The sequence below is a fragment of the Leptodactylus fuscus genome, chromosome 7 (assembly GCF_031893055.1).
Source record: "Leptodactylus fuscus isolate aLepFus1 chromosome 7, aLepFus1.hap2, whole genome shotgun sequence".
Classification (NCBI taxonomy): domain Eukaryota; kingdom Metazoa; phylum Chordata; class Amphibia; order Anura; family Leptodactylidae; genus Leptodactylus; species Leptodactylus fuscus.
In genome coordinates this window covers 129,632,439-129,643,250 of record NC_134271.1, presented here as the reverse complement: position 1 = coordinate 129,643,250, position 10,812 = coordinate 129,632,439, and positions in this window count along the sequence as shown.

The following is a 10,812-nucleotide window of genomic DNA, read 5'->3' as shown; positions in this document are numbered from 1 at the left end:
CGGCCGTTACCTGCTGGAGTAATCTAGAAGGTAGTGGCCGGATCAGTAAAAGGAGGAAATAATTGTATAGGGGCCAGTGAAGAGGACTACATAGTAAACGCTGGCCAGTAAAAGGAGTAGTACACTGTATGAGGGGCCAAAAGAGCAGCAGTTACCATGTGTGGCACCAAAGTGGAGAAGGTGCCCAGCAGGAACCTGGATGGGTAGGATGTGGTCCACTACCAGTCTATTAGAAAAATAATTCAAAAACAGCAGCAGGATCTTCATATACTTAGGTGGACTACAGTATATTTGATGGGTGGTCTGTACAGAGGGATAACTACGGTATAGTAATCAGCATCTAAGCCTCTGTTGATACATCCCATTATTAGAGATGGGTGAACCTCAGAAGAGTTGTTTCGTCCTGTGTTGGGACGAAACAATCCTCCAGTTCTTTTCTGTCTGAATTTTTTTGGGTAGAGCCGAAAGTAAAATTATTATACTCTTATGATCCCAGAGTCACCATGTCACAACAGTGGCCCAATCTCATGCCTCAGCAGTGACCCCAGACCCATGACGTCACAAGAGAGCACTGGGTTCCACAAGGATGCCAAAAAGAGATAATGGTAAGTATGAATGTTTTTTTTTTTGTTTTTTTTGTCACCTCCCTTGAGCCTCCACCTAATATTCTCTGTGGTCTAAAGACATCCCAGAGTATAATAAATTACCACAATACATATCGCAGCGGTCATTTTATTTAGTCCGAAACGAATCCTATATTGTTTGTTTTAACTAAAAAACTAAAAAAACAATTTGGAATATTCAGGTTGAATTTGGGTTGTCACAAACCAATTCGCCCATCTTTACTCATTATTTGTCTTGGCAGCAGCTGCCTGGAACTGGTTCTAAAGTTAAGTCCACTATCCAGCAAGATCCCCAAGTATTTTTCAGTGGTAGTTTTAACCCAGTGTTATATTTAATACACCAACAAATTTGTTTGCTCTGCTTAAAAGGATTCTACCATTGGGAAACCCATTTTTCACTAAAAATCATGTTGGAATAGCCTTTAGAAAGGGTATTCTTCTCCTACTTTTATTTTTCTGCACCACACTGCCGTTTTACAGAATTTTTGTCTTCTTTATTCAAATGAGTCTTCAGAAAGCACAAGGGGCGTTCCTCGTGGAAGAGGCCACATGAAAATGGCTGACTGGAAATGCGCAGTCGGCTCTGTCCAACGTGAAACGGCAGAGCCGACAGAGCATGTGCGGGATTTGAATCTTGAATAGAGGCTTGGTGGAGAGGCGTCAGCACAAGAGAGAGGCAGCGCTGGATCTTCAGAACAGCATCTTCTTTGAGCATAGGGAACCACTAGAACCACTAGAAATTATGTAGTGCTATACCTCAATGACCCCTCTGCCACTTAGGAAGACACATAAGATCAAGGGCATACACAAGGAATCGGTTTCATGGTTAAAACTGCCCCCATGCTTGTCTAGTTACAGACTAATCACTAGGTAGTGTAAAACCCATGTCTACTTCACAAATATTCCCCTCATCAGTGTTGAGATTGCAGCTTCCATTTGGACCATAAGCCAAGGAGACCCACAGATTCCCCTAACCATACTAAGGTGGATTAAACCCCTAAGGACCCGTAACATCACTATCAAGAACTCTCTGTAGGGATGAGGTAGGGGGGCCCTGACAAAAGATTGCACCGGGGCCCACAAGACTTTAGTTACGCCACAGGACAGAACACCCCCCCCCCCCCCAATCCACCGCCTACTGAGTAAGATTTCCCAAGTAGCACATCTGGAGAAACTCTCTCTCTTATAAACCTTGAAACACCCAAAAATAAAAGACCACCTGAGCACCGTGGTGAGCTTTGTGAAATGATACCAACTGGGGTCATTTTTGGGTGGATTCTAGTTGTTACTGCCTTCCGCCACTTTCCCCATGAACCATTACTGCCCAACCCTATCACAGTGCCCTAGACTCCTGTGCCCTGTGTGGAGACCTTTCAGGTATTTCTCACTGTTACTGTTTGACGTGCCTTTAGTGGCTCGGATCTATGGTCCTTGTTCACGCACTTGGTTATACTGAAATTTCTTGCAGTAATGCAATGTACTGTATCTTCTTTTCTCAATACAAAACCAATAAAAAGAGATTTGAAAAGAAAACTGCCCCTATGCTGACTGTGACCAGTACCAATATCCTACATAATCATGATTCTCATCAAGTGAGCAGCAGCTAAATGGTTACCAGTCCCTACTGATTTACCAATGACAGTCCCTACTGATAACCAATGACAGTCCCTACTGATAACCAATGAGCATTTCAATCATTACTGATGGATACAGTTATTGGTTACCAGTGCCACCCAAGGTGTGAGCAGTAAATATACTTCTCAATACTCACCACTCTTAGCATTGCCTGTCCCTACTTTGCTTCTGGTGCCAGTGTTTGTCTGATATAGTATCCCATAGTGCCAGAGAAGGAAGGGGAAGATCTAAGAACAGTGCTCGCTCCTCAGGTTCCTTACTATGTGGGACGATGGAGTCATTATCTTGCATGGGAGGGATGGAGAGGGAACATATACTGTGTTTGGGCTATGGGTATTATATTTTGTGGGGACTGGAGACAACTGGGGACATTATACTAGTGGGGTCTGGGGGCATTGTACTGTATAGGGACTGAGCTGAGGCGTTATATTATGTGGTGGCCTCAAAGAGGCATAATACTGTGTGGTGAGGCTCTAAAGTGGACAGGTAAGCCAATATACTGAGTGGGGGGCACAAAATAGACAATATAGTGGTGACATTAATAGGACATTAGATGTATGGGAGGTCCCCCTCTAGAAAATTCAGCCTACATCCCTATATCCCTCTATAAGATATTATAAATAGCTCATATTAGATAAGATCTTATAGTTTTTACTTTAGGGTCCAGGAGCTTCATGTTATGCTTTTACGAAAATTTGTCAAATTTATCCAAAAACCACAATGATTAAGATAAGAAATTACTCAACCTGTGCAAGGAGAAAAGACACCCTGAAGATCCCGTTCTGATCTGAATAATGGAGGACCTGCTAATTTTTTTGTGATATTTAATAACATAGAAATACATTGGCATCACAATAGAGACCCGCACCCTCGTAACCAAAAATAATTCCGTAGTATAACTTTACATTACGGGAACATAACTAATAGCACTAAATAATGTGATTTTATTGTATGTTTTTGGTACAACCTTCATACTACATCTTAAAGACTTTTTTTTACAGTAGGGAAGTTGCAGTCCCCTGTCTGAGATGGTTGGATGTTATCCTGAAGATAAGATACCTGCGTGTTCCAGTAGCTGCTGCATTTCCCCCCTAGGCTTATACTCGAGTCAATAAGTTTTCCCAGTTTTTTGTGGTAAAATTAGGGGCCTCGGCTTATATTCGGGTCGGCTTATACTCGAGTATATACGGTAAGTAAAATGAACCAAATAGTCGCCCCATGATAAAAGATAATTCCATCATCTCCTGTAAGTCCAACGTTTAGTACATAACAGTAAAACCCCAATTACGTGACTGTAGTTGTGTGCCGGGGCCTACTCGCTCAACCCCTGTGCTCAATCCCTAGCTACACCTCTGGGTGAAGACAATATACTATAGTCAAAAACAGTAGATAGATAAAATAATGCGGAGCTGTTGTGAAAAATTGTCATCTTACAAGATATCTCTTTACACAACACAATTGTTTTATCTGCGGGAACATCAAACGAACTTGAGGGCAGGTGACTGCAACTTCTCTACTGTGGAACAATGTCTACGGTATAGTATGAAAGTTGTACTAACCCTAATAAACGGTCCCTAATAAACGGTAATATTGCATCATCTGTTGTCTTCTAATGAAGTGGTTTTGTTAGTAAACTTATATGCTGTAATTATTTTTATTAACCCCTTGTGACCAAGACGATTCTTTCCATTTTTCCATTAAGACATAACTTTTTATTTTTTATTTTTCATACAAGGGCTTATTTCTTTGGGACAAGTTGCGGTGTTTAATGGTGAGATTTTGGGGGTACATATATCTTATTCATTATTATTAACTCTTTTTTGATCTATATATACAGTGGCTTGCGAAAGTATTCGGCCCCCTTGAACTTTTCAACCTTTTACTACATTTCAGGCTTCAGATATAAAGATATCAAATTTTAATTTTGGGGGGAAGAATCAACAACAAGTGGGACACAGTTGTGAAGTGGAACAAAATTTATTGGATATTTTAAACTTTTTTAACAAATAAAAAACTGAAAAATTGAGGTGCAAAATTATTCGCCTCCCCTTGCGTTAATACTTTGTAGCGCCACCTTTTGCTGCCATTACAGCTGCAATTCGCTTGGGGTATGTAAGTTTTGCACATCGAGAAACTGAAATTCTTGCTCATTCTTCCTTGCAAAACAGCTGGAGCTCAGTGAGGTTGGATGGAGAGCGTTTGTGAACGGCAGTTTTCAGCTCTTTCCACAGATTCTCGATTGGATTCAGGTCTGGACTGTGACTTGGCCATTCTAACACCTGGATACGTTTATTTCTGAACCGTTCCATTGTAGATTTTGCTTTATGTTTCGGATCATTGTCTTGTTGGAAGATAAATCTGCGTCCCAGTCTCAGGTCTTTTGCAGATTCCAACAGGTTTTCTTCCAGAATGGTCCTGTATTTGGCTCCATCCATCTTCCCGTCAATTTTAACCATCTTCCCTGTCCCTGCTGAAGAAAAGCAGGCCCAAACCATGACGCTGCCACCGCCATGTCTGACAGTGGGGATCAGGGTGTGTTCAGGGTGATGAGCTGTGTTGCTTTTACGTCAAACATATCATTTTGCATTGGGGCCAAAAAGTTGGATTTTGGTTTGATCTGACCAGAGCACCTTCTTCCACATGTTTCGTGTCTCCCAGGGTGGTTTGTGGCAAACTTTACACGAGACTTTTTATGGATATCTTTGAGAAATGGCTTTCTTCTTGCCACTCGTCCATGAAGGCCAGATTTGTACATTGTACGACTGATTGTTGTCCTATGGACAGACTCTCCCACCCCAGCTGTAGATCTCTGCAGTTCATCCAGAGTGATCATGGGCCTCTTGGCTGCATCTCTGATAAATCTTCTCCTTGTTTGAGATGAAAGTTTAGAGGGACGGCCGGGTCTTGGTAGATTTGCAGTGGTCTGATACGCCTTCCATTTCAATATGATTGTGTTCACAGTGCTCCTTGGGATATTTAAAGCTTGGGACATCTTTTTGTATCCAAATCCGGTTTTAAACTTCTCCACAACAGCCGGCTACGACTAAGAGGATCAGCTATCCTCGAAACACGTCAGCTGGACGTTTCTGATATGTATGGATTGCACAAGGAATTAATTCCAAGAACATTCTTGATGTATGGATTTTAATTTTTGGAGAAATAAAGGCTAAGTTTTAAAGAAACATCGCGGTGGTGCTGGATCTATGTCAAGAGTTGTTTACACTTGTCCAAACCAATGGAGTTCTGTTCCGAGCAGCCGTGATTTTCATCTACGGCACATGTTGAAGAATTCTTGTTACTTCGCCAGTTACGTGAGTGGGCTGTGATTTTCCTTTCCCTCTTTCCCTGTTTAGTGTACATGTATATTACCTGCCCACAACAGTCTATGAACATCTGGAGCCACACATTCCATTCTAAGACACAAATAATCACTCAGCTAGGAAAACTGTGGACCTCAAACGTTTTGCAGCAAGGTCTCGTGGGCTCTCCATGGCAACCCTCATTCTTTCTACCCCATAACCGGAAGTGGAGCCGCCTTGTGGACGAGCCGGGGAGCGCGGCTCTCCATTGCCATCCGGTGGATTTTTAGCAGAATGCAGCCTGCAACCCGAGTGCTGGCGCCGCCTTGTGAACGAGCCGGGGAGCGCGGCTCTCCGTTGCCATCCGGTGGATTTTTAGCAGATTGCAGCTTTCCACCTGCTAGGGACTTAGCCTCTGGCATTACCCAGGCTCGGGTAGCCCTGGCTTTTCCCAGCCGCCTGGGACAATCTCTCCCTCTCTCCATGAACCCATGGCCGGCCTGCCGCCTCAGGCTTGGCCCCCTGGGTTTCCTGGAAGTGTCTCTCTCTGGTAGACACTTAGCAGAATGCAGCCTGCCACCTGCTAGGGACTTAGCCTCTGGCTTCACCCAGGCTGGGGTGGCCCCGGGTCGGCCCGGCTTCTCGGCCTTCAGGGACAATCTCGAGCCGTTCCTTCCCGCCGGGTCGGCGGCTGTCAGATCGATCGGTGGGTGACCCGCGGGTGACGGGTGACTCGTCCGAGGCTTGCCACGCGACGCGGAGGGGGCTTGTCTCGCAACCGGCGCGTCCTCGCTCTTTTCGCCCCCAGCGGAGATCCACTATCGGCGGCGTGAGAGCGGAGGTCGCAACAAGGTCCGTGTTTCGTGTTTTTTTTTTTCAAAGTTTGTCTTTTTGCCCCAAAGTGTCCAAGTGCCGATCGGCTCGGCGGGAGGCACCTGCCTGAAAACTGCGGCTTGCCACGCAACCTGAAGAGGCTTGTCTCGCAACCGGGGGGGTGGTGCCCTCGCTCTGCCTCCCCCCCGTGGGGATCCGCCGTCGGCGGCATGCGAGCAGAGTTCACTGGGACTTTGTCAGAGTCGGGTGTCCGATCCCCTGGTACCCTGACTTTTGGTAAGCTAATTGACAGGACTCGCTGTCTCGGACACGGTTCTTGACGGGGGTGTTCAAAAGTAGGTCACAGAGAGAGTGTCACCTGTCCCATTACATGAAGACCAACCACTCAAAGTGTCCGACTTTGTGGAACTCCGGCCCGGATCCGGCCGTCAAATTCAACCTCATTCCGGTAGTGCCTTTTTGGCTCCGAGGCCTCCTCCGGGGCCGTCCGACGCCCGGTTCCACGGCGGGACCCCCGACACCGACTCGAGGTGGTACCCCTTCGTGCAGGCCGAGGTGCGCCGCCGGCGTGAGGCCGCCGCTCCCCGGAGTGAAAAACAGCCGCCGGAGGAATTTTGAAAGTTGAAAATTTGACTAAGTGTCGACGGAAGTGCCATCTGCGCTGGCCGGGAGGCGGCCGTCGCCTCGCCCGGGATGGCGGCACCGGCGCCGGGTCGCCGTGCCTGCCAGCGCCCGCTCGTATCCCCGGACGCCCGGGGGATTTCCCTTCCGCTCGGAGCGGCCGCACTTCTCGTTCTGGTCCGCCTGGCAGCTACCTCCGCCGGCTGCCAATCATCTCTCTCCCCCCGGCCGCCCGGGGGACTTCCCTTCTGCACGAGCACATTTTGTCCCTCTTTCAGTTCTTCAAAAGTTGGGAGGTATGGTGACCTACTTTTGAACACCCCCGTCAAGAACCGTGTCCGAGACAGCGTGTCCTGTCAATTAGCCTACCAAAAGTCAGAGTACCAGGGGATCGGACACCCGACTCTGACAAAGTCCCAGTGAACTCTGCTCACACGCCGCCGACAGCGGATCCCTCTGGACGCAGATCTGAGTTGAAATCGGGACATACCTCCCTCCAACCGGGACAGCGGGACATGTCACCCAAATCGTGACTGTCCCGCGGAAATCGGGACGGTTGGGAGGTATGGCCACCACTGCTTGTAACTGGGACACCGGTCCTCTCTGCACCCACAACCCTAATATACTGAGTATACAAAACTGAGCTTGAGAAAGGCTATAACAGCTGAAACATTGTACATAACTCTGCATATTCACATGCCGCACAATGCTAAAATAAAACACACTATTTATTACCTGAAACTGATCTGTTGGGATCCTTTTAATTACTGTATAATTCCCTGATGTGTGATACTGTGTGCTGAGCTATGTAGCTAATCCTCTGATGCGTGTATCTCAGTTTGGATATAAGTGTTGGATTGTGCATGTGGAGTGACGTCCTAGAGTGTTGAGGCCTGGTCTAAAACCTTCCCAGACACTTGATGTATATGTGTGTTACATTTGGTGAGGATCGGTCCAGTGTGGTCACGCATAGAGGACAGACAGATGGACAGACAGAAACTCAATTTTATATATATATATATATATATATATATATATATATATATATGACGTATAGCCTGATCCGCCCATTATGTATATTTATCCCATGTGACCGATATTGGTACCCTCATTGGTGGAAGCCCTCCTTTTATACTTTGAATTCTCAACCTAAGCCCATCCCCCCGGAAGAAGGCCGTGAGCGCCGAAACGCACGTCGGGGACGTGTGGGCACACTTCTTTGGGTTACTACATGTTGTGATACTATGGGTAAGTTCGCCGGTTTACAACTCCAGCTATGGCACTATGACTTTTAGTGAGATGTGAACCTACAGCTGGGGCTTATATCACTCACTTCCAGTCTATGACTGTTACTTTAGTTCAGGAGTTGCTGGGACCATTGTGCTTAACTATTTGATGTATACTGTGTTAACACTTAAGATACTGCAGTGTTTTTTGCGTTCCCCCGTACAATATTCTGTCTTTTAATACACTTGGTATATTAATATCTATATTCTAGCTGTTTCTTCGCTTTATATACTTCAACTATACATGGTATTGTGTATTTAGGATGATTCTGGTGCCACTGTGCATAGTACTCCATTAGGAGGAGCTGTTGTATTCCTTTACATGCTTTTTTGTATATCATTGACATCACTGCTTGTCAGTATTCACAGTCTCACTCATTGAGCTTTTTTCTATGTAAACCTACATTAAGTACTTTGGTCTTTTACATCAGTATACATCATACTTATGTACTAGCTTATTTCTCCCTAATAACCAAATATTTGTTGTATATGTGCATTTTCTTGTGTCGCACAACTTCTGGCATATTTACTTAGGCGATTTTGCCCATTGAGTTACCTGTGTGCTCACTGTCATCTGAAGGCATTTGATGACTAGTCACCCCCCTTTTTTAACTATTCATCTGTGTTTTTGTTGTTGTTTAATAAAATTTTCAATTTTGTATATATATCCTTGGTTCGCTCTTTTGTTTCTTTTTATATATATATATATATATACAGTACAGACCAAAAGTTTGGACACCTTCTCATTCAAAGAGTTTTCTGTATTTTCACGACTATGAAGATTGTAGATTCACACTGAAGGCATCAAAACTATGAATTAGCACATGTGGAAGTATATACTTAACTAAAAACTGTGAAACAACTGAAAATCTGTCTTATATTCTCGGTTCTTCAAAGTAGCCACCTTTTACTTTGATTTCTTCTTTGCACACTCTTGGCATTCTCTTGATGAGCTTCAAGAGGTAGTCACCGGAAATGGTTTTCACTTCACAGGTGTGCCCTGTCAGGTTTAATAAGTGGGATTTCTTGCCTTTTAAATGGGGTTGGGACCATCAGTTGTGTTGTGCGGAAGTCAGATGGATACACAGCAGATAGTCCTACTGAATAGACTGTTAGAATTTGTATTATGGCAAGAAAAAAGCAGCTAAGTAAAGAAAAACGAGTTACTTTAAGAAATCAAGGTCAGTCAGCCCGAAAAATTGGGAAAACTTTGAAAGTGTCCCCAAGTGCAGTTGCAAAAACCATCAAGCGCTACAAAGAAACTGGCTCACATGAGGACCGCCCCAGGAAAGGAAGACCAAAAGTCACCTCTGCTGCTGAGGATAAGTCCATCCGAGTCACCAGCCTCAGAAAGCGCAGGTTAACAGCAGCTCAGATTAGAGACCAGGTCAATGCCACACAGGGTTCTAGCAGCAGACACAACTCTACAACAACTGGTAAGAGGAGACTTTGTGCAGTAGGCCTTCATGGTAAAATAGGTGCTAGAAAACCTCTGCTAAGGACAGGCAACAAGCAGAAGAGACTTGTGTGGGCTAAAGAACACAAGGAATGGACAATAGACCAGTGAAAATCTGTGCTTTGGTCTGATGAGTGCAAATTTGAGATCTTTGGTTCCAACCACCGTGTCTTTGTGCAACGCAGAGAAGGTGAACGGATGGACTCTACATGCCTGGTTCCCACTGTGAAGCATGGAGGAGGGGGTGGGATGGTGTGGGGGTGCCAAGCTGGTGACACTGTTGGGCATTTATTCAAAATTGAAGGCATACTGAACCAGCATGGCTACCACAGCATCTTGCAGTGGCATGCTATTCCATACGGTTTGCATTTAGTTGGACCATCATTTATTTTTCAACAGGACAATGACCCCAAACACCTCCAGGCTGTGTAAGGGATATTTGACCAAGAAGGAAAGTGAGGAGGTGCTACGCCAGATGACCTGGCCTCCAGTCACCAGACCTGGACCCAATTGAGATGGTTTGGGGTGAGCTGGACCGCAGAGTGAAGGCAAAAGGGTCAACAAGTGCTAAGCATCTCTGGGAACTCCTTCAAGACTGTTGGAAGACCATTTCCGGTGACTACCTCTTGAAGCTCATGAAGAGAATGCCAAGAGTGTGCAAAGCAGGAATCAAAGCAAAAGGTGGCTACTTTGAAGAACCTAGAATATAAGACGTATTTTCAGTTGTTTCACACCTTTTTGTTAAATATATAATTCCACATGTGATAATTCACAGTTTTTATGCCTCAGTGTGAACCTACAATTTTCATAGTCATGAAAATACAGAAAACTCTTTGAATGAGAAGGTGTGTCCAAACTTTTGGTCTGTACTGTATTTTTTTTCCCTTCAATTTCTATAACTTACATATTTATGCCATAAAACATAAGTCATTGTGATTGCTTTTTATAATGTTTTTTCAATGGCTGAGAGTCAAAAAAAAAGTTTTGGATATTTTTTGCCATATTCTGACACCCATAACTTTTGTATATTTCCGTTTTTGGAGATGCATAGGGCGTCT